Source organism: Camelus bactrianus, chromosome 15, assembly GCF_048773025.1.
Source record: "Camelus bactrianus isolate YW-2024 breed Bactrian camel chromosome 15, ASM4877302v1, whole genome shotgun sequence".
In the NCBI taxonomy this organism is placed as follows: Eukaryota; Metazoa; Chordata; class Mammalia; order Artiodactyla; family Camelidae; genus Camelus; species Camelus bactrianus.
The window spans coordinates 57,937,097-57,963,174 of record NC_133553.1 but is presented as its reverse complement, the minus strand read 5'-3'; the positions used below and the strand labels follow the sequence as shown (position 1 = coordinate 57,963,174).

The 26,078-nt window shown below is 37.1% G+C and overlaps 1 long non-coding RNA gene and 1 other non-coding gene across 2 annotated transcripts; one reads left to right on the top strand and one right to left on the bottom strand.

Moving 5' to 3' along the window:
- The first annotated feature begins 1,264 nt into the window (after positions 1-1,264).
- Positions 1,265-25,525, top strand: LOC141573333 (uncharacterized). The gene is made up of 3 exons (XR_012498977.1): positions 1,265-7,238; positions 19,251-19,344; positions 20,074-25,525. It is a non-coding gene; the product is annotated as an uncharacterized LOC141573333 (long non-coding RNA).
- TRNAV-UAC (transfer RNA valine (anticodon UAC)) lies at positions 7,422-7,494 on the bottom strand. The gene has a single exon. It is a non-coding gene; the product is annotated as a tRNA-Val (tRNA).
- Positions 25,526-26,078: the final 553 nt, after the last annotated feature.

Sequence of the window (26,078 nt, the reverse complement as noted above, 5' to 3'; positions counted from 1 at the left end):
ACAGCACCCATCCTTATTTTTTCTAAACTTTGCCTTTATAAAACGCTCCTTAATAACCCAGTTTGTAGGTGCCATCTGTTTCCTGGATCCTGACTGATACAGATGGTATTGATTTTCAACAAGAAATCTCAGAAACGTATTTCTACATTGCAATTCAACTACACAATGACATTCATATAATGGAGGCATTTCCTTGGTCATGGCATAGTTTGTAACCAAAACCTTCCCAACCCTTCAAGCTGATCCTGGAGGTACATTGTTTTCTCCCTCTGCACTAGTGAAAGGGAGACAGAGCAGTCCTTCCTTCCATCCTGTGGATAAACTGAAATACTGGGCACATCATGAACAATAAGCCTATAGTTTTCCTTCATTTGTGGCCAATCTGTCTGACTAATCTTCAGTCCTGGTTACTGGTTTTCAAGTTTGGCTCTCTGCTGAGGCTGGAGCCTGACTTTGAACTCCAGATTGTAAATCTTGCCAACATTTTCCCCAGTAATTTTTTTCCCCATTGTCTGTCAGTGGCTTGTTGCTTCCTACATTACCAAGATGGACTTCCTTGTCACTGTTATCTCTGGGCTGCTTCTAAACCTGAGAACTATCTGTCTTGAAAATCCCTTCTATTACACTACCCCTGTTCCTCAGATTGGAATCATGTTTACTGAAACTCCTGATTTTCTATTTGGACTGCTAACCCCTCCTTGGAGGTTATGCCTATAGGATAATTTATCCCCCAGCTCCCATGCTTCCTACCTGGGCTACTGGCTTGGCGATTCTGGACTAGTTGATGACCAAGGTTACATCACTCATGATCAATGCAAACAGAAGGGGAATGGATAATACAGTATTTAAAACAAACAGAAAGCAAGAACCAGGAAGTGTGCTTTCAGCAAAATACTAAAAATAATGTAATACAAGTATTGCTCAGTTTATTCACGAACTGACATTTTGGCATTTGATATACAAATCAGCACTTGTAAGTTAATTCTCTAAGGCTTAATCATACTAGATGAGCTTCAAAATAATATTTTCAGATTTAAAAGCCTGAAAATCAAAATCCTGAAAAAGGGAGTGATAACAATTCTCAGACTCCAGAATAAAGAATCTGCCAAGAAACAATCTTAAATGTCCAAAAATAGGAGGAAGATTAAAATTATAGTATTAATAACAAACTGGGTTATTAAATGTCTAAAAATAGGAGAAAGATTAAAATTATAGTGTTAATTAATACTATAATTAATAAAATTATAGTATTAGTACCCAATACCCAAATTATAGCATTAATACCTACCATGTATCAGGCATTGTACACATATTATGTTCTTCAACAGTGCTGAAAACTTGGCATTTTACCATGACTGAGGCTGAGAAAGGTTACCTGTCTCTAATCACACTGCTAGTATTTGGGAAAATAAAATTTGAATTCAGACTTGTTTAAAAAGCTCACATTCTTGCTATGTTATGTTACTATATCAATATGATAAAATATTGGGCAGCCCTTAAAATAATATGATGACTGTATCAATTTAGAAGAAAATGTATATGAAAAATGTAAGTGTAATATAATATAAAAACATGAACATTCAATGATCCTAAAATCATTTATACAAGGGAACTTAGACAAATTAAAATAGTTGCCACTTTAGAGCAATAATGTATTGCTAAATTTATAATACTTCATTTTGGGGGAGCTATTATAAATAATTTTTTTAATTTTGGTTTTCAATTCATCATTAGTATATAGAAATACAACTGATTTTGTGTGTGTGTGTTGACTTTATAACCTTGCTAAACTCACTTACTAATTCTAGCAGATTTTTTTTGCGGGGTTTGGGGGGGATAGATCCCTTGGGATTTTCTTTGTAGACAGTTAAGTCATCTTCAGATTTCTTCCTTTCTACTCTGCATACCTTTTATTTATTTTTCTTGTTTCCACTGGCTAGGACTTCCAGTATGATGTTGAATAGGAGAGAGATAGCCTTGCCTTGTTCTTGATCTTAGGGGGAAGTGGTCAGCCTTTAATTATGAAGTGTAATGTCAGCTGTAGGCTTTTTGTAGATGCCCTTTATCATGCAGAGGAAAGTCACTTCTATCCCTTGTTTGCTGAGGGGTCCTTTTTTTAATCATGAATTGGCACTTAATTTTTTCAAATTATTTTTCTGCATTAATTAAACAGTCATGTGGTTTTCTTCTTTAGTAAGTTGGTAATTACATTAACTTTTCAATACTGAATCAGCCCTGTGTTCCCAGAATAAACTCCACTTGGTCATGATGTATTATTATTTTTTTATATTACTTAAGTAAATTTGATTTTGAAGTCAATTGAAGATTTTTCTGTCTATGTTCATGAGGGACACATACGTAGTTTTCTTTTCTTGTAATGTCTTTGGTTTTAGCATCAGGGTAATGATGGCCTCATAAGTTCAGGATTGTTCCCTCCTCATCCCTCTCTATTTTATCTTGGATGAGTTTTGGTACATTTCATCTAAGTTGTTGAGTTTATGTGTATAGAGTTGTTTACATTATTCTCTTATTATCCTTTTTTATGTGATTAAATCTGCTTTTTATTTATTTATTTATTTTAGTCTTTTAATTAAAATTTTTTTTCTTTTTGTCGGGGGGAGGTAATTAGGTTTTTTTCATTATTTTTATATTTTATTTTATTATTTTTTAACAGAGGTACTGGGGATTGAACCCAGGACCTTGTGCCTACTAAGCATGCACTCCACAGCTTATTATCCTTTTGATGTCTGTAGAGTATGTAGTGACATCCCTTCCTTCAGTCAGGATAGGGTTTCTGACTCCCACATTCAATGTATTAGAAGAAAAATATATTCATACTCATCCCTCCTTCCATTTTTTTTGTGTGTGTTTTACTGTTTGCAATGTAACACATTTTCTAGGAATACTTATTTATCTCATCAAAAATGTCCCATGAAAATTTAAGTAACTCAGAACTTTGGTGTGGGATTCATTTATGATTCTTAGCTCACCTAGTAGAATTTGACATATAAGGAAATACATAGTGAAACATATATAAGGTTTAGTGTTAGTTAGGATTTGGTTCAGCTATGAATGACAAAAACAAAAATAACAGTAGGTTACATAATATGTATCTATTTTTCTCTCACATAAAGTGGGAAGTAAAAGGTTCAAGGTTGATACGGTGCTTCTTGTGTCAGGAATTCACATTCTTTGTTTCTTGATGCTCTGCCGTGCATGACTTTGATTACTTCATGATTATCTCATGATCCAAAATGATTGTAACAGCTCCAGCCATCTCAGGAATAAGGGAAGGTAATGGCTCCTCTCTTTTAAGGACACTTCCTGAACGTTGCACATAGCACTTAAGCTTACAACTTTTGGGCTAGAACATAGTCGCAGTGCCATATCTTGTAATAAGAAAGGTTGAGAAATATAGTTATATTCTGGGCAGCTATACCCACCTAGAAAATAAGAGTTGTTACCATTGAAAGGGGAAGAATGAATGAGGGCCAACAAGCATTCTCTGACAGGACTGTATTCTTAGGAAATCCTTATTTTGTAAAAAAAAAAAAAAAAAACAGAAACTGAAATCAAATTAGCATAAACAATAAAAGAGATATATTGGCTTATGTAACTGGAAAGACCAGAGTTAGAAGGAGCTTTAGTGTTTGTTTGATTCAGGAGAATTTTGATGTCGTCATGGACACAACTTCCTTCCATTTTTCTGGTTAGCCTCCCTCTCTGTCAACTTCATTATAAGGTTAGCTTAGTTATGGCAAAAAGTCTTCAGAAGTTATAAGCTTCACATCCTCAGAGTGTCCAGAAGGAAACAAAGCATTGTCTTCTGGTAACTATAGTGAATAACTGTCACAATTTGTCAAGGACTATCCCAGGTATAGCACTGAAATTCTAAGTTCAGGGAAACCCCTCAGTCCCAGACAAACCAAGATGGTGGTCATTTACCTGGTAACTCTCTCAGAAGGATTCAGGATCCCCCAGGTCTCTTCTCAGCCTACTGCACCAAATGCTAATCTCTTCCATAAACACCCTCACAGACACATCCAGAAGTAATGTTTTACCAGCTATCTGGGCATCTCTTGGGCAAGACAAGTTAACACATTAAAATGAGCCATAACAGTCCTTAACCTCTGGGATCTGGTGCTGTCTCCAGGTGGATAGTGTCAGAATTGAGTTAAATTTGTAGGCCATCTAGTCAGTGTCTGCCTAGAATTGGAGAATTGCTTGATGTGAGATAAACTACCACACATCTGGTGTCAGAAGTACTGGGAATAGAGAGAAATAGAATTTTCCTTTACAGAGAATTTCTGGAGTTCTGAGGTATGAATTACAGGTGTTCCCCTCCACCCCCCACACCTATCGAAAGGAGAGCATTCCTATGAAAAATTTCCTGAGCCAAACGGCATAAAGCGAAGACACAATTACCTTAGGACACATCGTGCTAACGGATACACAAAATAAACTGAGATGTTCAAAGACACAGTTCAAAGCTGTGGCAGCTTGATGCTGAGATTCTGAGTATAGTTCCTCAGGGAAAGAGTTAAGCAGTGCCACTCTTGCGGCTTGGGATACACTCTGCCTCTGTAACAGCTCACTGCAAAACACATAATGAATGCTACTTTCGGTTTTCACCTTTTTTTCCCCAATAAAAAATGAAAATCCTCTTCGGATTTCTCTCATTTAGTGAAAATAGGCACTGATGCAGGTTTTTCATAAAAGTGAACTTTTGAAATGTGGGAGTTGCCTGTACTTTACTTCTAATTGGCATTCTCCTCTGCATTCAGCTTTCTTAGCTCCAACAGTTTCTTTATTCCCTTTCCTTCTCCCAATAAGAACACACATCTCTCATCCTGTATTGTCTGTTTTGCACAATTAGTCTTTGTGGGTTCTACATTTCCTCATTTCAGTGGGGTTTCAAAGAGAAACAAAATAAACACGTTCAATCTCAAGTTAAATCAAGTTACTTTGCAGAATATTTTTTTCTAAAACTATGAATTTTTAAAATCAATGATGCAGTCATAAAATATTTGAGTAATATGAACAAAAGATTCATGATATATCCGTATTTCTTTTCAATTTCTTGTTTTTTTCTGATTAGAAAAGTAATGCTTGCTCATTATAATAATCCAAATGATACAGAAATATCTAACAAAGGGAGGGACTGAGAGACTCTCATAGTCCTAACCCCCTAGCCAAAGTCATAGATTGGTCTTTAACAAATACACTGTTCATTGATTCTACATTGGCAAAATATATGATAGGAAAAAAACAAGAGAAAGATAACATTAAAATATTAACAAGTTAACTCTGGATAGTGGGATTAATGGATTTTCCCCTTCCTTTAATGTACCTAAATAAATCTAATTATTCATTCTTGATTATTTTTTAGTTAAGAAAGTGTAGTGTTAAATATAAGCACCTGTTCCTTAAAATACGTGTAATTATATTCAAACTCTTTTTGCAATTTTTTAAATAAAAACTTTCATTTAAAACAACATTCCAGGAATAAAACAGCAAAAGGCTCTTTGATATCTACAAATTAAATAAAATTAATTATAATAAATAGTAGGCAATGGGTCAGTATAATCATGAAGTTTCCATCACTTAATTTTGTAATGTGTTTATGACAAACAGGTACTTCAGCCTGAAGAGTTTCACAGACGAGCATTACACTTAATTTTTCCTTTGAACACCATTCACCAGATGGTCTGGAAATCTGGAAGCCTCACTCGATTTCCAGGCCCCCAGTGGAGGTATTACTCTCCCCAAACGTGATTTCCTGTTCACTCTCTGGGACTTTAAACGCTATAGACTATTACAGCACAGCTACTAATTAATCACCATAAAATTAGACAGGTAGCCAAAAGGTACAGAATCAATTTTACAACACTGTTTATCGATTGTTTTCAATATTCGAACGTAACACATCAGGCATCCACTTTCCACAGGGAATTCACAAAGACTGCCTTAAAATACCTCAAGTCAACATTTCTACCTACACGCCCTATTGATACCTCAAACCCAAAGTCCATTTATTTTGAATGATAATCATTCAAAACTTGGGTTTTATCAACCCCCACCCCAAGCACAAGCATAGTCAGGTCTATCTAGTTCCCAATAACCAGGACAGTGACCCTCACGAGTACCGGGAGGGTGTGAGCCTGATCACGTCCCAGGCTTCCCCATCTCCTAACAGTCTCCCTTGGCCGCTTCGCAGCTCCAGCGAGGTCTACTGCGGGGTGTTCGGGACAGTCGGTCCCTCCACTCCTGCTTCCCCGCACAGGCCTTCCCCTGCCCTTAGCTACGCAGGTAGAGGCCAGCATGCGAGCCGACCTTTCATCCTGGGCCCTGGCCTCTCCCTTCTCCTCTGTCTCACGCCCGCCGCAGGCCCGGCCTCGGCGGAAAGCCTCGCTTGACTCATGCGCCCCCTTAATTATGCGTGTGAGGAAGATTAACCCGCTTCATCCCTCCAGCCAGGCCTTAATCAAAACCCTCGCTCCGCCCAGTCCCGCGGCGGGCGCACCCACACAGACAGAGCGGGACAGACAGGCCCACCGGTGCGCCTCTGCGCACGCGCGCGGCCCCACCCCGCCGCCCGCGGCGCGCCCGGCCTGAGGAACAGCGACCCAATCAGAGCGCGCCTCGCCTCTACGCCCCCGGCTCCGGCGCGCGCCCGCCCTCCTTTCAGGGCTGCCTTAAGACACAATAGTCGGCTAGCGCACGTTCCCCTCGCAGCCTTCCCGTAAGTCGTCCCTCATAGGAATGGCCTTCCCAGGGATGACGTCAAGCCCCTCCGGAGTGAAGGGAAGCGGCGGGTGCAAGGGAGAGGGAGACGAGGAAGACTTTGATTTTCGATAAAAAAAATTTCACCTTCTCCATCTCCCCCGCATACATCTGAGGATAGAATGGCTGTAGGCCGCGCCAATAGTTGATGCTGTGGTAAAGGGAAGAGATTAGTTTTTATTTTGAATAGTAACAGTTTCTTCATCCTGAGGTAGTGCGCGGTCCGTGCGTTACCCAGAATCCTCCAGGGCCCGCGCGTCGTGTTTCCGGTCGCTCCCCCGGGAGCTGCAGGGCGGGGCTCGGGCTTCCGGGAGCGTCTTTTCCCAGCCCCCGTCCCAGCGGGATCTTCTCCCGGTCCCCGTTTCCCGCCGCAAATTAAGTTTCTTTGTATTTTGTGATTGTCAGAAGAACACTGCTTTTTAAAAAATGCCTGCTCCCTGCAAAACTGTCCAATAGTAAGTACATAAACGTATATAAAAGAAAGTTAAACTCACCCACAGTCTCATCACCCAAAAGTAACGGGAGTGACATAGTGCTGCATAAACTTGGAGACTTCTCATATATACACGTAAAACTTTGTAACTTTTTATTTATTATTTCTGGGGGGGAGGCAATGTTTTTTATTTGCTAATTTTTAATGGAGGTACTGGGGATTGAACCCAGGACCTTGTGCTTGTAAGGCACGAGGTCTATCACTGAGCTATACTCTCCCCGCCCCCAAACTTTTTTTTTAATAGAAAAATGTGAGCGTGTTATGTTTCCCAATAATGTCTCATATCTTTCCAGATAAAATAGATTACATAATCATTTTTATGGCTGTATGGTTGTAATGGCATTTAATGGTTGTATGGATATAATTTGTTCAACCAATCCCTAAATTATTGGACTTTTAGGGTGTTTACAGTTTTTCACTTGTGCAAACAATACTAGATGACTATTCTTGTTTGGATTTTTTTAGGGTGGGGAGGTAATTACGTTTATTTATTCATTTTTAATGGCAGTGCTGGGGATTGAACTCAGGACGTCGTGCGTGCTAGGCATGGGCTCTACCAGTGAGCTACACCGTCCCCTCTTAGATGACTATTCTTACAGATAAATTTGCACATATCCCTGATTTATTTCCTTACCATAAATTCATAGAAATACAATGACTGGATCAAAGGGAATGTACACTTGTAAAGTTCTAGGTTTTGTTTCCAGACTTTTCCCTTGAAAAATACTTTTCCACCAACATACTATGTGAATGACAGCTGTCTTCCTTTCTTTGCTAATCTTAAGTATTGTTAATCTTTGTGATCCTTATCACCTTTAAAAATGTCTGAAACATAATCACAAATATTTTCTCTATTTTTTAATTCATATTTTAACATGGCCTGTGGTGTTTATTTGCTGAGTGAAGTTTTTGTTTATTTTTTTTTTCTTTTTATAGCTTCCACCCAATAAAACTTTTATTGGAGGGGTTAAAGGGAAGTATAGTAAGAGAACATATGATGCCAGATGGACTAAAATGGCAAAGAATACAATTCATGGTGAAGTTATTTTATGTTATCAGTTTCAAGTAAAATGAAAAAAAAGATTCTTTGTAGATCTCAAGAAAACAATACTAAAATTCACTTGAAAAAAAGTAAATAGTCACAACTTTTAAAGAAAGTTATTTAAAAAGGGGAGAGAAGCAGAGTGGAGGAGAATGGACTATGCTGGCATAATGTGTGGACTGAATAGAAAGAATAAGGAGTACAAGAAAAACACATGATAAGGTTATATAAAATGTATACCATAAATTTATGTATGTACAATTTTGTGTTATGTGAAAACTTTATATAGAATTAATCAGAATCAGAACCCATAAATAAGTGCAAATGAGTAGAAGTTTAAAGAGATGGGATCGTCATTGTGAAGTTTTTCATTTCATGTAGGTCTTTTCCTTTATGTGTGTTTCCAACTTTGATGTCATGCTTACCTGTACGTGTTTTCTTCTAACATTTTTAGGCATCCTTTAAAAATTTTTTTCAATATTTAATCCTTCTGAAATGTACTTATGAGGAGGAAAGGACGAATTTAGCTTGATTTTTATTTTTTCCCCTAAACGACTTGCTGGTTGCCTTACACCATTTGTTGAATATTCAGTCTTCCGTGTAGATTTAAAATTCTACCTTTATCCAGTACTAAATTTCCATGTGTACTTTATTTTCTGTTCCATTGATTTGTTATTGGACAATAATATTACTGTTTTAATATACTTTTAAATTATTTTTAAATTTCTGGTAGGGAGCTCCCTCTTTAATAGTCTTCCTTTTCAGAGTTGTTTTTTTTTTTAAGAATTGTCTTTTTAAAATATATTTGATATGTATAGAAGAAAAATTTGTACTATATGTATGTTAAAAAACATAGTATGAAACAAACTGCCAATATAAGATCTGGAACGTGACCAATAACTTGCATCAGTTTATGTGCTCTTCCCATTCTACCTGTAAGCCATCTTCTCCATAGATACGTTTCTTCCGTAGTAGCTTTAAAATTATTTTGTCAAATTTATACAGTTGTGATTTTGATTGAAATTGCCTTAATTTTACAGATTAATTTAGGGGAAATGGCCACTCATTTTGCCTGTACCACTCCCTCATGTGCCAGTCTGTATCCTTATTCCTTATTAGTGAGCAAATACCCACTTAACCCTCCCCTCACCTCTGTAGCTGATTAGACCAAGAGTAGGTGGAAAACTGATTCAGGCTGGTTCATTCAGATTCTCTCTCCCAGAAATTTGCAATTAGTCTTACCTAATCTCTTGACCTAGAAAGTGATGATACAAGGGTAAAGCAGGGAGAGATGTTTGACCCACGTGCACATAGTAAGGAGAAAGCAGGCCTGCAGAGTGGCAGACGCACAGAGAAGCAGAGTTAGGAAGCCATGTGGTCCTAGAAGACAGTGATGGGATAGTTGCCTGGGGTTCTGGGGCCTTCCAGGTCCTAGTTTGCCCTGCTAAGGTCCTACTGCCCTTTCTGCTCTTGGGGATCTACACAAGGTACCTCTCTTCAAATAAATTTCTCTCTCAGTTTAAGCTCACCTGAATGATTTCTCTTCCTTTTGAAACCAAACATGCTGTCTAAAAATATATGGCTATTTACCCAAGTTTTTAAAAGTTTCCCAGTAGCATTTTCTTCACATAGACCCTGTACATTTCTTGTCCAGTTCATTCCTAAATATATTTTACATGTTTTTTTTTTTGCTCTTCACAGTGATAATAGCTGTTACTGTTGTCCCCTTTACATTTTAATCTACAAGAATTCTACTTTCGTCAGTTGAGTCTGCCAAATGTCAATGGCTTGTAAATGTGACATTAGTCTTTCAGATGTGTTTCAAAATGATACATTTCCCACTCGAAATTTTTTTTAGTTCTATACTTTGAGCTCTTCTGCTGATGATTCATTGGAGGATGATGATGATTCATCTGATGGAAACGAGCCACAAGGATCCCAAAGAAGCACAGAATTTCCTATAACCTGATTTAAAAAGAAAGTATCATATATGAATAGAAACACTGAGTTGCTAGCAATATTTAGCTAATGTTAAAACAGATAAAATCTATTTTATCTTACTCTTTTATCTTATTCTCAATATAGGCACATAATCCTTTATCCAAACCCTTTGGGCCAAATGTGTTTGAGAACTCAGCATTGTTGGGATTTTAGCCAGGAATGTATTGCATATACCGTATTTTCTGTAACATCTCCTTGGGGTCTGGAGCAGCATTTTAGAATCAAATGTGTTAATATTTGTGCCACAAAAATGCACTAGTATTAACAGTAATTTGGATAAATAATGGCTGTATAACCTATATAATAGTCATACATCTGTTTGAGTCAGACTTCGCTGCTAAATGGGTTTGCCTTAAACCTGTGAAAAGCTTTAGGTTTCTAGAGCTTTTTTGGATTTTGGAATTTTAGATAATGGCTTATAGACCTGTGCAAGCAAATGTGTTCAGATTTCAACATCTGGACATCACTGAGGGTCAGTTAAAGAGTTCTTTGAAGTCCTGGCTGTGTTAGATAGTTTTGTGGTTTGGGGTGTTTAGTCTGAAGGCAAAACAGTACACTTTTAGAAGAACAAAATACAGACTTTGAAGTAATTGTTGAAAAAATAAGGGGTAAAGTATCTTAACTTACATTCTTGACCTACATCATCAGTCATTATTTCAGTATGTGGTGTTTTGGTTGAAAAGAATTGCAGTAAACACTAACACTTCCTAGGAAATCATAACATAAAAAATTGCCATGTTTTTCCTTAAGCCTATTGATGAAGGAATCCTTGGTGTTTTCATCTTTTATTTATAGCACATAGAAGTACTTCCTTCTAAATATCCTGTGACTGTAAAAAAATAATGTTTCAGTTGAGCCTCTTAACATATCATAATTAAGGAACCTATCCACTCAGATTCATTGAGTGCTTATTCTGTGTCAGCCTGTGCTAAGTGCTGAGGATATAGTTTGGTGGGAGAGAAGCACACATAAATAGGACATTTATAATATTATGTGATAAGTGATGTGATAGGAGATGTACAATGTGCCATGGAACTCCATGTTCTGGGGGAGGGAAGGACTGAAGGTTAAATACGAAATTAGGCAAGTGAAGTGGGGAGGGAAATAAAAAAATGTTCTCACGCAGTGATTTTCCAAGTGTGGCTCAGGGACCAGTAGTATCAATATCATCTGGGAATTTGTCAGAAATACAGATTCTCAGGCCTTATCACAGACCTGCTGAATTGAAAACTCTAGGGGTAGAGCCTAGCAATTTGTTTTAATAAACCTGATCATCTGGGTGATTCCAATGCACACTAAAGTTTAAGAACCACTGTTCTAAATGGCAACCATGAAAAAAATCAGAGCGCATAGGCAATCTGCTATAAATGACAAGATGTTCAGTGTAACTGAATGGTGTTCACTGTTTTGTGTATCTGGATGGGAGTGGTATGGCAGGGTTGGGTGGGTCAGGGAAGTGAAAGGCGAGGCTGGAAAGGTAAGCATGCTTCATTTAGTATTATAGGTCATGTTAAAGAGTTTGGACTTACTTTATTCAACAAATGTTTATTGTGTGTCTACATTACAAGTAGAGTGTACAAAATAGATTCCCTGCTCTCAGGGAACTTTGCCTAATAAGCAAAAAAATGCTTTGACACCACTTGGATGAATCGCCAAGGAATTATGCTGAGTGAAAAAGGCCAATCCCAAAAGGTTAACACTGTATGATTACATTTATTTAACATTCTTGAAATAACAAAACTATAGAAATGGAGAACAGATTAGTAGTTGCCAGGGGTTAAGGAGGGAGTGGAGGTTGGAGCGTGGTTGATGTGGATGTAAAATCACAACATGAATCCCTGTGGTGATGGAATTGTGGAAATATTCTGTATCTTGATTGCATTGGTGTCAGTATCCTAGTTGTGATATTGTACTGTAGTTTTGTAAAATGTGACCATTGGGGGAAACTGAGTAGAGGGTACATAAGATTTCTCTGTTACTTCTTTCAAGTACATATGAATCTACAGTTATTTCAAAATAAAAAAAATTTTAGTGCTATGAATAATAAATAAATTATTTTATGTCGGATAATTAGGGAAGGACTAACTGATAAAGAAGTTAAGGCATTACATAGGAATAGCTGGAAAATACTAGAAGTACAAAGGCCCTAAGGTAGAGTGTGCTTGGTGTGTGTGAGAAATAGCAAGGACTGCATTGTGGATACAGTTGGTTGAGCAAGAGAGAACAGTAGGAAATGAAATCAGAGAGTTGCTGGGGATGGTGGTGGTGGAAACGCTATATAGGGGCTGATAGGTCACAAGGACTTTTCATTTCATTCTGAGTAAAATGGGAAGCCACAGGATACTTTTAAGCAGAAAAAGTAATAATCTAACTTACATTTTAGAAGTGTTGCTTCAACGGGTAAAAAAATGACTGAGTGAAAGGGGCATGAGATTACTGCAGCGGCAGAGGAGGAGGTAACAAGAAATAGTGTGATTGGTAGTATAGCTGATTGGATGGTCTCATGAATTGGATGCATGATGTGAGAGAAGGAGGAGTCAAGAGTGATTCCAAAGCTTGTGCCTGAGCTAGTGGAAGAATGGTGTTACTACTTTTATGAAATGGAGAAGATGAAGGAAGAGTAACATAGGGCAAAAGATAAGCAGTTTAGTTTTGGGCTTGTTTAAATGCCTATAGACATCCAAATAGAGATGTCAGATACCCTGTTGGATATGTATACATGTCTGCAGTTTGGGTGGGTGTTGGGCTAGATTCATGAATTTGGGAGATAATAACATATAGATGACATTTAAAGTCATGGACTGAATGGGAACTTCAGTGAGTGAATGTATGTGGATCAGGAAGAAAAGAAGCTTATGCAGTGACACTCCAATTTTTAGAGATTAAGAAGATAAAGGAGAACTCAAAAATATGTAGAGAAAGAATGCCCACTGAGGCAGAAGGAGAACCAAGGAGTGGGGTGTCTTGGGGATCTAGTGATAAAACTTTTTCAGGAAGAAGAAACCAACTAGTAAGTCAGTTGCTGCTGATAGGTGGAATGAGGTAAGAGCTGAGATTTGTCCTTGAGATTTGACTGCATGGAGGTCGTTGGTGATTCGCGTAAGTACAGTTTTGATGACACAGTGGGAGGAAGAACTGATTGGAGTGGGCTCAAGAGAGAAAGGAGAGTCAGTGGAAAGTAAGTATAGACAATTCTTTGGAAGAGCTTTGATCAGGGGAGAGGAGGTGCAAAAAGAGGCAGTAGCTCTATCCGAAGAACAATGGGAAGTCCATGAAGAACTCTTGGTGTCTACCCTTTCAAGGACAGTTTAAAATACATGATATGAATGCTTTGTTAATGTGTCTCCATTAGCTATTACATGCCAAAAAGAGTAATTGTGTTATCTAGCGTCTTAATTTTATGTGAAAGAAACATGAAATAATGTCATTGAAAATGAATAACAACTATTTAAAGAATATTGGCTATCAGATTTTGATTATCTGCTTTAAGTAATAAGAGATTTGTTCTGTGCCTTTGTGTGCATTGTATGTGTGTGTGTGTATGTGTGTATATACGGTTAACTCTTGAACAACTTGGGTTTGAACTGTGAGGGCCATTTATACATGTATTTTTTTCAATAAACACACTGGAAAAATTTTTTGGAGATTTGTGAAATTTGAAAATAACTCGCAAAGTGCATAGCCTAGAAATATCAAAAAAAAAAGATAAAGGTAAGTCATGAATGCATAAAATATATATAGATACTAGTCTATTTTATCATTTACTACCATCAAATATATACATGTCTGTTATAAAAAATTGAAATTTATCAAAACTTACACAAACACTTATACTATACATGGCACTATTCCCAGACCAGAGAAAGTTAAACAAATGTGAAAATGCAGTCTTAAATCATAACTGTATAAAATTAACTGTAGCACATAGCGTACTACTGTAATAATTTTGTGGCCACCTCCTGTTGCTATAGTGAGCTCAAGTGTTGCAAGCATCCGCTTAAAATGCTGTGTGACGCTGTGTGGTGCTAATCATCTTCATGTGAGCAGTTGTCTAGTAAACTGCATTTTGCAGTAAAAAGTGGTTTTTGAGTATTTTTCATCATGTTTATAGCAATACCATAAGCCTTGAATAACACTAGCGACCGTACAAAGTGCCTCTAGTGATCCTGGAAGTGTTCCCAAGAAGCACAGAAAAGTCATGACACTACAAGAAAAAGTTGAATTGCTTGATACGCAGCATAAATTGAGGTCTGCAGCTGTGGTTACCCATCATTTCAAGTTAAATGAATCCAGTGTAAAGACCACTGTGAAAAAGAAAAGGAAAGGAAATTCATGAAGCAGTTGCTGCAGCTATAAAAAACATTTGTAGCTGATACAAAACCTTGCACTTTTTGTGAAACATCTTTTTGTCTCGTATTGAAAATGCAGCTTTTATGTGGGTGCAGGATTGCTCTAAGAAAGGCATCCCTATGGACTCTAATATGATTGAAGAAAAAGTGAAGTCATGGGATAACTTAAAGCAAAAGCAAGGTGAAGGATCTAAAGCTGGAGAATTCAATGCCAGCAAAGGATGGTTTGATAATTTTAAAAAGAAGTTTGCGTTTAACATGTCAAAATAACGTATACGAGAAGTAGCTTTTGCCCACTGAAAGACAGCAGACGAGTTCCCAGATACCATTAGGAAAATCATTAAGGAGAAAGGCTATCTGCCTGAACAGGTTTTTAAAGCAGTCAAAAGTGCCCTATTCCTAAAGGGGAAAAAATGGACATTTATTAGTAAAGAAGAGACATTTATTAGTAAGGAAGAGAAGTGAGCACCAGCATTTAAGGCAGGAAGGGATTGGCCAGCTCTACTGTTTTGTGCACAGGTCTATGATTAGGACTGCCCTTATCTATAAAGCTGCTAACTCCTGAGCCCTGAAGGGAGGAGATAAACACCAGCTGCCGGTCTTTTGGTTGTACAACAAGAAAGCCTGGACAACCAGAACCCCTTTTCTGGATTGGTTCCATCAATACTTTGTCCTTGATTTCAGGAAGTGCCTTGCCAGTAAGTGGCTGCTTTTTAAAGTTCTTTTGATATTGGACAATGTCCCTGGCTACCCACAACCCCACGAGTTCAACACCAAAGACCTTGAAATGGTCACTTGCCCCCAAACACAACGTGTCTAATTCAGCCTCTAGATCGGGGGGGTCTTAAAGACCTTTAAGGCTCATTATACATAGTACTTTATGGAAAGGATTGTTAATGCTATGGAAGAGAACCCCAATAAAGAGAACATCATGAAGGTCTGGAAGGTTACACCAGTGAAGAGGCCATTGTTGTTACAGAAAAAGCCATGATAGCCATCAAGCCCGAAACAAATTCCTCCTGGAGAAAACCACGTCCAGATGTTGTGCATGATTTCACAGGATGTACGACAGAGGCAATCAAGGAAATCATGAAAGAGACTGGATGCAGGGAAAAAAAAAAGGTGGAATGAGGGGTGAAGAGTTTCACAGTACGGATCTGGGGAATTAACAGAAGACAACTTGATGGAGATGACTGCTTCTGATCCAGTGCCAATGAGGAAGAAGATGTAGAAGAAACTGTGCCAGACAACAAATTGACATTAGATAATCTGGCAGAAGGGTTCCCATTACTCAGGACTGCTTTTGACTTCCTTTATGACCTGGATCCTTGTATGATACAGATACTGAAACTAAAGCAAATGGTAGTTGATAACCACATAGAAACATTTTTAGAGAAAAATGAAAAAGCAAAAAGTCAGACAGAAATTAGTGTATTTTCTTAAAGTTACACTGGGTGTGCCTGCCTCTCTTGCCTCCCCTTCATCTCCAAGTCTTCCACCTCTGCCGCCCAAGACAGCAAGAACATTCCCTTCGCTTCCTCCCATCCCCCTTCCCCCAGCCTACTCGACATGGACAAGGATAGAGACCTTTATGATGATTTACTTCTACTTAATGAAAAGTAAATAATCATTATGCTAATAGTAAGTTGTCATTAAGATAATAAACTTACCTTTTGTGTATGTGTGTGTGTTCATCTGAAAATGTATTAACTGTAGGGCAAGAATTATATGAGACTTTTGTGTCATTATCATCATAGTATTCATTGTATAGAATATTGTGTGCAAAGCGTATACTGGATAGCCTATCCTTACATAAGCATGGTGAGTGATGTTTAATGCAAAATTAATAATGTATTACTTTTTTTTTACTGTTTTATAACTTTGCTTTCAGAGAATTACATTGCATGTAGCCTCTGTCTCCCTCTCTTTCTCTCTCTCTCTCTCTCTGGTAATTGGAGAAACCATGTATCAGCCTATCATAACAGGTAAGTGGTTTTTTTAAAATGTCACACTGTTTCCAATACTGTATTATGAATATGACTATAATACTGTATGCCATAAAATTTGCATAATGGTTTATTCATTAGTGTTATGCTAGGCTACTGTGAGTCAATCGTATTGATTACACTAGGCTACCATGAAGTTATCGTATTACTTCTTCATTATTCAATGCATGAATTGTTATACCTGTGAATAAATATGAATTTTTTTCATATTTTATTTTTATTTTTGATATATAATATTAGTAATGTGTATAACATCTACAGTGTTTTGATTCATATGAAACAATATGATGTAGGTACTGACAATGCTTATAAACAGACATAATTTACAGTATTGGTAAACAGAGTACAGTACTGTAAGTGTATTTTCTCTTCCTTATGATTTTCTTAATAGCATTTTGTTTTCTCTAGCTTACTTTAGTGTAAGAATACAGTATATAATACATATAACATACAAAAAATGTGTTAATTGACTTTTTATGTTATCTGTAAGGCTTCAGGTCAACAGTAGGCTATTAGTAGTTAAGTTTTGGGGAAGTCAAAAGTTATATGTGGATTTTCTACTGCATGAGGGGTTGGTGTCCCTAACCCTTGAATTGTTTAAGGGTCAAATATATTTTTGTATGTATAATATAATATAGTATATATATATGCAAAAAGAAACCCTTTAATGTAGATTTACATTAAAATATTCCTTGGTTCCGGAAAGAAATACAGAAGTGAAATCAGTTTTAGTAATTGTTTTCCAGTCTAGACCATTATGTTAGCTGGAATTCTGCTTTTAATGGACTAGTCTCTTAAAAGATACAGATGTAAAAACTAGAGATGTGGGAGAGGGAGATCCTGAGAGATAGGAGTTTTGGACATTTCTGCCATTTGGGCTTAATAGTATATAAGCCAGTTTTCAGGGAAAATAGTTACATGTAACATTTGCCAAGAATTTACTGTCTAACTACCAGGTTCTGTGTGGAGAGGTAACCTGCACAAAGCTCTGTTAAGTATATAAGTGGAAGAGGTGGGATTTGAACCCAGGCAGTCTGCCTCCGGAGCCCAGGAGCTTCCCCACCACCCTCAGCAGATAAAGAATAAGCAATTGAGAGAACAAATGGCATGAGTACTGTTTAAAGTTGCTTAGCAGAATGCAAAAAAGGGAAGCCATTATAAGACAAAACAAAGCTGGTTGCCTCCCAGAACCCAAGGGCAAGATCTCTGGAAGGACTATGAATTGGTGATTCATCAGGGGCAGGGTGTTCTCATTCCCAAATGGCAGACTTTATATAGAGTAGCAGTATATGTTTGGGGCTTCTACAGATAAAATGTTTTCTCTTCAATTATGTTCTTTTCCATAAATATACAACAGTATACAACAGGGACGAATAACATACAAAAGTATAAACTTTCTTCAAGTATAAGAGAAGCAGCACCAGCATAGGAGTCTGAATATTTGGTTTTTGTTCACGCATAAACGTTCATGGGGGCTTTGGGAGTGATGGATGTGTTCCCAAAGATATGTTTAATATCTTGATGGTGGTGTTGGTTTCACAGTTGTATACATATGTCAGAACTTTAACAAAGTGTACACTTAAAACAAATGCAATTTATTATGAGTCATTTATGCCTCAGTAGAGCTGCTTAAAGTGTTTATATGGAGTGACTACAGAGTTGCTGGCATTGGGTTAGCCTTCCAGACACAAAGAGGACATAGCCAGGACCCCAGCCCTCAAAGGGCTTTTAGCTGAGTGTAGGGCCCAGATGTGGAAGCACACAGAGAAATAGGGAGGGGCATGACATAGAGACCATGTTGCTGTATCTCAATTTCCTTTTCTATCACATCTGCCTGCCTACCTCAAAGGACATGGTAAGAGTCAAGAAAACACTTCGTGACAAATGCTATGCAAATATATAGGGGTTGTTTTCAGAACAAGATGGTTACTGTTAAATAACCTATTTAGAATCCTTGCTGAGCTACTTTCAAGTAATGTGGATGTGAAATAATTACTGAAGATGTTATGCCTATATACAGAGTGATGAAAATCAGACCTCGGTTTGAATCTGACTTTGCCATTATCATAGTAATGTCATTTGTGTGACCTTGGGTAACTTGACCTCTCTAATACCTCTCCATAAAATGGAAAAATTAAAATTGATCTCAAGTGTTTGAAGATTAAATGAAATGATATATATTAAGTGTTTATTACAGAGCAATAACAAAAAGTACATTTGATTTTTTTAAAAGCAGACTTAATTCCTTTGCAACTAACTAGTTCACATCTGATGATTCCTTTTATCTCCTCTTAAGCTATTTTTACACATCGACAGTTTTAATAATAATATCCACTGCTATAACAATTGTAACAATAATTCCAAATTGTGTCCCTGTTTTATTGTAGGAGGATTTTAGGTTGTGGGTAGGAGGATGGAAAAAAGACAAAGCATCAGATAAGGCTGGTTGTCACCTTGCAGTCTTTGACTAATTCATCCTGCTCTTATCCCACTTTGATGGCCCCAGATCTTTCTGGGAATAATAGTTTTACCTATCCTGTAAGAGCCTTATTTGTTTCCTTTGTTGCCTTTGATAGTGGAAGAAATACAGAAGGTCCCTAGGGGTGAAGAAAATGAGGTATACTCAACCCGTGCAGTTCTTCCTACTTCAGTGTTGATCCATAAACTGAGGTAGGGAATGCAATTTTAGGATATTTACTGAACATTATTTTAGTGGATGGCTCTATACAGAGCCCCTAAAAGCAACTGAAGAGAGAGAATTACTTCATTTCCACAGTCGAAACCCTGAGGACCTTATTATCTTACTTCCTTTTTGATTTGTGAAAGTTGTTTAAATCTATGCAGAACATAGTTTACTTTTCTAGTGCTGGTGCCAATTTAACAAGAATGCTTCAAAAATTTCCCAAAATAAAGCCTTGAGTTTTATTTCCATTTTAAAATCTAAGAACTATGCTAACATGCTGGGGGTCTTATCAAAGGCACCTTCATGATCCTTCTCTTGCCAGCTGTAGGCATCAAAGTCATAGAAATACAGTATCTGCTTGGCGGAGATAACTTCACTCTTGTTACACCATATTTTTACAGTTACTCTGTTCAAATTTTTAAATATCATATAAATGGCAAACTCCTTGCCACTGCTGCTGAGGCCCACATGAACTGGCTGGTGCTTGCCTATTTTTCCAAACTCATCTTACCCACTCTTCTCTTCTCCTTGATCACTTTACTCCAGCCACACTGGTCTCTTTCAGGTCCTCAAACACTCCAAGTTCACTGCCACTTTGGAACCTCTGTTCATGTTGTTTCCTCTGCCTGGAGTGTCCTTTTCTTTGTATGGTCAGGATCCTTGGGTTTCAGCTGATGTCTTATCGTTTATTTATTTGAGTGCTTTCTATATTGCAGGCATGTTCTAGATGCTTGAGACAGAACAGTGACCCATGCCCTGAGAGACCACCCTTAATGGCTCTAATGAAGAACATCTTTGCCTCCTCCCCTGTTACTTCCCACCTTTCATCCTTGTTTCTGTCTTCTTAGTGCTCATTGCAGTTTATAGTTACTTTGCTTCTTTACTTTTCTGCTGCTTCCCCTAGATGAAGTGTAAGCTCCATGATGGCTGGGGCCTTGTCTAATTTCTTCAGCATCTGAAGAAATTTAACATGTCATTTGTTAAAAACTATAGCTAAAGAAGAAATAAATTCTGTTTAGTGCAGATTCAACATAGAAAATGAGTAAATCTCTAACATAAAGTTTCTAGCTCATAATAAATGCCCATCATAATAGTTTTTGAATGTATAAATGAATGAATAAATTTGAATTTATTGCCATATGTCCTATATGGGTTGATTATAATGACTCATATATCAACCAGTAATTTTGGTTTTTTCATCTCACCTGATTCTATCTCAACTAAAGTTAAAAGGATCTGGGACATGAAATAATTTCCTTTAAAAAAGCCTTAAGCTTATTTTCTGTGTATTTTCTTAAAGAACTTCTGTCACACATACTAACAACAGATCTTATAAGTTCTGCAAAATGATGTTGTTATGGAATACTTAGATTAACGGAGTCTCTTATTTAAATAATATTGGAAAATATTTACATAACTGTAAACCTCAGTGTTGGAAGGAAACCCGTGTTAATTGAACACATACTACTCCCCTAAATTATCTCCATTAATCCTCACAATACTAGTTGAAAGAGAGATTATCCTCATTTTACAGCTACAGGAACTGAGAGTCTGGGAAGTTAAGTAAATTGCTCCAGGATAAATAGTAGATAGTGGCGTGAAGATTCCAGTCTTTGAATTCCATGAGCAAGGCTCTCTCTCTCTCTTTGTGCTTACCAAGACCCAGGCATTAGAAATACAAAGATGGATAAGGCACAGTACCTGTCTCCTAGAAGATTAGAAGCCAGCCAGTCAGTTAGAAATGTAAGCAGATAATTGAAATAAGTTCTAAACTTCTCTGTGTACTGGAGAGTTATTCATTCTCCCTGGAATAGCAGCCGCTTAAGGTAGATACCACATGCCAGGTCTCTTTCTCAGTTTAGTGTTTTATTTTTCAAGTACTTTTATTGTACTGTTAAGGTTTATTTCCTTTATAAAGATTAACTCATATAATTCCCATTTAACCACCCTATGAGGTAATTACTATGATATCCCCATTTTACAGATGAGAAAATAAGGTACAGATAGGTTGAATAACTTACCCAAAGCCACACAGCTAGTAAGTAGCAATGCTAGGATTCAAATCCAAGCAGTCTGGCTCAAGAGTCAATATTTCAGCCACTAGATTATGTTGCCGTTAAACCTTCCTAGACTCAGAAAATTCAATGTTAGCATCCACCACATCTGATTCTAGGGCTATCTTATTACTGATCCATTAGGTGCCACCTTACTGTTTAACAATGAACAATATAACTATCAAGTAGACCAAACACACTTGCTTATTACTCTCTTCCTGGACAATTCTACCTATGAAGGCAGTTTATAATGAGAGGCTTATTGGTGTGCATGGAATTAGATCAAGGGGAATTAGCTGGCTGATCTGAAGGATTCCACTATAGGGTTGTATCGGTGGCAACCGTTTCCCTGGACAATACTAAAAGCATCCTACTTTCCAGACTCTCTTTTTCTAAGCTTACAATGATGATCAATCCTCCTCAAAGTTTGAAATACACTTTCTTTAGACATTATATTAGTCAGAACTCCTCTGGTTTGAGTGTGGAGAGTCCCAACTGAAATAAACTTAATGGCAAATAGGAGTTATTTGACCCATGTCCCTGGAAAGTTAAGAGGTGGATGTACTTCACATAGCTTGACGCTAATGAAATCAGCCTCCAGATTTCTTTCTCTATCTGTGTCCCTCACCCTCCACAACTCTTGACTGTTTATCTTTGTGTATTGACCTCATTCATTCCTAGAGAAAGATACTTACAGGACCATGCTGGGTTACCTATCCTGTTTTGGATCAATGAATATGGTCTTGTTCAGTTAGGATTGGTTCATTTGTCTATCTCTGTGGCCCTGGGGGTCTGAGTTTACTTGATAATCCCATGAGAAGAATATGTTGGAGAGAAGGAAGATACATTCCTCAAAGGAAGTAGGGATGATGTACAAATGAAAACAATAGAATCAGTAAGCGGTTTGTAGCCTGAAGCAAAAGAAAACAATCATTAAAACCAATTCTTTTTTTAAAATCTTGATATTTTCATGATGGATTTTTTTTTTTGCATTTTTGAGTTTTTAAAATATTGCACTTAAATACTATTTTTCTTGTTTTTTTAGTTTTTGGCATCCCTTAAATTTTGCATTAGAGGCATCTCACTTGCCTGCCTTTCTCACCCTAGTCCTGGCTTGCCATGAGGTGTCAACTTATTTCAGAGGTTAGCCTGGTGTCTAGCTCAAGTAAGTACTCAATAAATGTTTGCAAAATGAATAGATTTATGAACAAATTGAATCAAGTTTAGTCAATGAGATAGATGATAAAGTTGCTTTCAATTCTATCATTTTTAATATACAAAAGTACGTATTTTATAAACTCATGTTAAACTCAAGAGACTGAATGATAAATCAGAGTGTCAGTTTAAATTTTTGCAATTAGAAATGTTAGACAGAGAGAAAGGTAGAGGGATAGAAGGTTTACTAATGTTTGTTGAACCCTTACACTGTGGATGTACTGTCCATTATATGAGGCATTTTGTTTGTGTCATTACATTTAATACAAGCCTGTGAGGTTGATATTTTTATATTATATGAAGCTCAGGATAACTTGATCAATAACTAATAAATGACAGAAAGAATTTTAATCTCGATCTTTCTGCCTATAATGGCCTTATTCTGGCCACTGTGTATATTGGAGGCAAGGTAAGCTAGAGGAGAAGAAAAAGATATTGAGAAAGATACAACTGTCACAGTGTCAAACTCATGTCTTACATATAAGTCTCAGATATGAAACACATGTATAATATATAAAATGTAACTTCCAGTTGGACTAGATAAATCAGTTATCTTGGCTAACGAAGCCATTCTCTTCTCAATAGGAAATTCTACTTTTTTTTCCCCATTTAAACACAAACAAGAAATAACTTGCCTCTTCTTCACACTCCCCAAATCTAAAAGTAATTCACAATTATGGATAGTGGACTGAGAACATGGTAGATCACCACCTCTCACCTAAAATCCAGAAAGGGTGTGTGTGTGTGTGTGTGTGTGTAACACAAAATACATACATGCATTCACTCTTTCATGCATGAAAAATATGCAGTATTCATTGGATACCTACTAGTTTTCTGTTTTCTGTTTCTACATGTTAACACACACACATGTGCACATGTATGCACATCAACTTATCACAGCTTGGAAAAACTAGAAAGTTTAATCAGAAACAGTGAGAAGTTCCTAAGAGTTCTCAAACAGGATGAGATATATCTAGGAACAAAGCTAAAAGAAACCACGGCCCAAAAACTTGGCAGGAGAAGAGGGCTACAGAGATAGGACTTAAGTGTCATATCAACTCCAGACTCAATGGATAAAGCAAGCAAGAGAGACAAACCCTGGACATTGATTCATCAAACTGATTAATTGAGGGGCTGTATAAGAAGTAACTGGCTGGTCGACCACTGACCTGTTTCCCACTCCCCCACTAAACAACAGCAGCAGCAGCAGCAGCAGCAGCAGCAATAGCAATAGCAATGCTTGTTCATTGGCTAAAGAAGGGTGGACACAAGCCAGAGAGAGCTGTGCTGCTCAGCCAGCTCCTGAACACCAGGAAGGACAGGAAACTCCATCTCAGAAAATAAGTCATTAAGACACTCTTCCTAGTAGCACAGACCTTCCCCTTAGTTAAAAAGGCAAGCTATTGTAATGTATATTGAATCTATTGAGCAGGAAACTAAGGATTAACAGATACAAGAATCATCAAATTTTGTGAAAAATCAACCCCATGTAAGAAAAGCACTGAACTCAAACAGAATAACTAAGCACTCAAGGAAAGAGCGTTAATAGATGATCTGTTAATAGAAGAGATATAGTTGAATAAATTAGTGAGTGGAAGGGAAGGAGGTAGAGCATGTACTTAGCATGCATGAGGTGTTGGGTTCAATCCCCAGTACCTCTATTAATATAAATAAATAAATACAATCTAATTACCTCCCCCCAAAACAAAACAAAAATGTTGAAAAAATTATGTAAAATAAATAAATTAGTGGAAGATAGAGCTGAGGAATTCTCCCTTAATGCATTTAAAAAGATGAAGAAAAGTTAATAGATCTAGAAGATTCAATATTCATGTAATAGAGGCATTAGAAAGAGAGAAAGAGTGAATGCAGAGGAAAAGTAATGATAAAAGTGGATTTCTCAGAGTTTAATAAAGGCATGTCTTTAAATTGAAAATGTTAACCAAGATGAATGAAACAGAACCAACACCCAGACTTGTCCTGGTGAAATTTTAGAACACTAGGGATAAAGATAAAATCCTAAAAGCTTCCAAAGGGAGAAACAGGTTAAGCTCAAAGGAATGAGAATCAGTGTGGCATCAAGATTTCTCACTGGTAACACTGCTGGAAGACAACAGAACAATATCTTCACAGATCTGAGGGGAGAAAAAAAACCAACTAGCTCTCAAGTGAGAGTACAGAATAGTTTTGCATACCCAAAGATTCAGAAACTTTACCCCCCCCCAACATACCCCAGATCTTTATTGAAATAATTACTTTGGAATATACCCTAGCAAAATGAACAAGGAATCCAAGAAAAAGGAAGATGTAAGATTTAGGAACTAATGTGAGGGGGAGATTGGGTAGGCTTGAGGTACAGTGTATTCTGGATTACTACTAATTACCTTGTATGCTTGACCTCCAAGACCCATTCCAATTCTAGATGGTACTTAAGATTTTCATCAGCAACAAGCTTCTATTCAAGAAATATAATCAGAAATTTTGTTGACTATAAGGGACTCTTCTAACTCAGAACTAAACTCTGGAATATGGCTCTATTGTTTCTTACACGATTAGAGTTGAGAAAATCATGTTTGCAATGAAAATAATTACATGATATTTTACTCATCACTGCATTTTGCCAATTGCAAAAGTTTGGATTGAAAGATTGTTCTCTCTCATAGAGGCATATAAAGATGGAGGATGTCATAGACAGAGAATACAGACTTGTGGTTGCCAGGGGGGTGGAGGGTGGAAGGGATAGACTGGGATTTCAAAATTGTAGAATAGATAAACAAGATTACACTGTATAGCACAGGGAAATATACACAAAATGTTATGATAACTCACAGAGAAAAAAATGTGACAATGAGTGTGTATATGTCCATGAATGACTGAAAAATTGTGCTGAACACTGGAATTTGACACAACATTGTAAAATGATTATAAATCAATAAAAAATGTTAAAAAAAAAAAAGATGGGAGATGGTAAAGCAAAGTGTTCTGTGATGTCATACTGATCTGGGTTTGAATTATGACTCTGAGATTTGATCTTGAGTGAAATATTTAACTTCTCTGAACCTCAGTTTATTCACACATGGGGATAATAAGACCTACCTCTTAGGTTTGTGTAAAGATTTAAGAAGTTAACATATGTAAAGTAGCATAGTGCACCAAGAGTTTGAACCCTGGTTGCACATTAGAATCATTCAGGGGGCTTTAAAAAACTATAGTTACTCAAGTCCCAGCCCTAGAGATCTGGTTTCAGTTGGTTCCAGGTTGGTATATTTTAAAAGTTTCCCAGGTGATTCTAATGTATGTACAAGGTTGAGAAAAACTGACTAAACATATATATGGCTGGCACAAAGTAAGTACCCAATAAATGGTAACTTCAAAAAATTGAAGGGAAAATGTAATAGAAAGCTTCTAGATAGAGATGGATTTAACTTGAAGCAAATGAGGCTTAAGTTTCA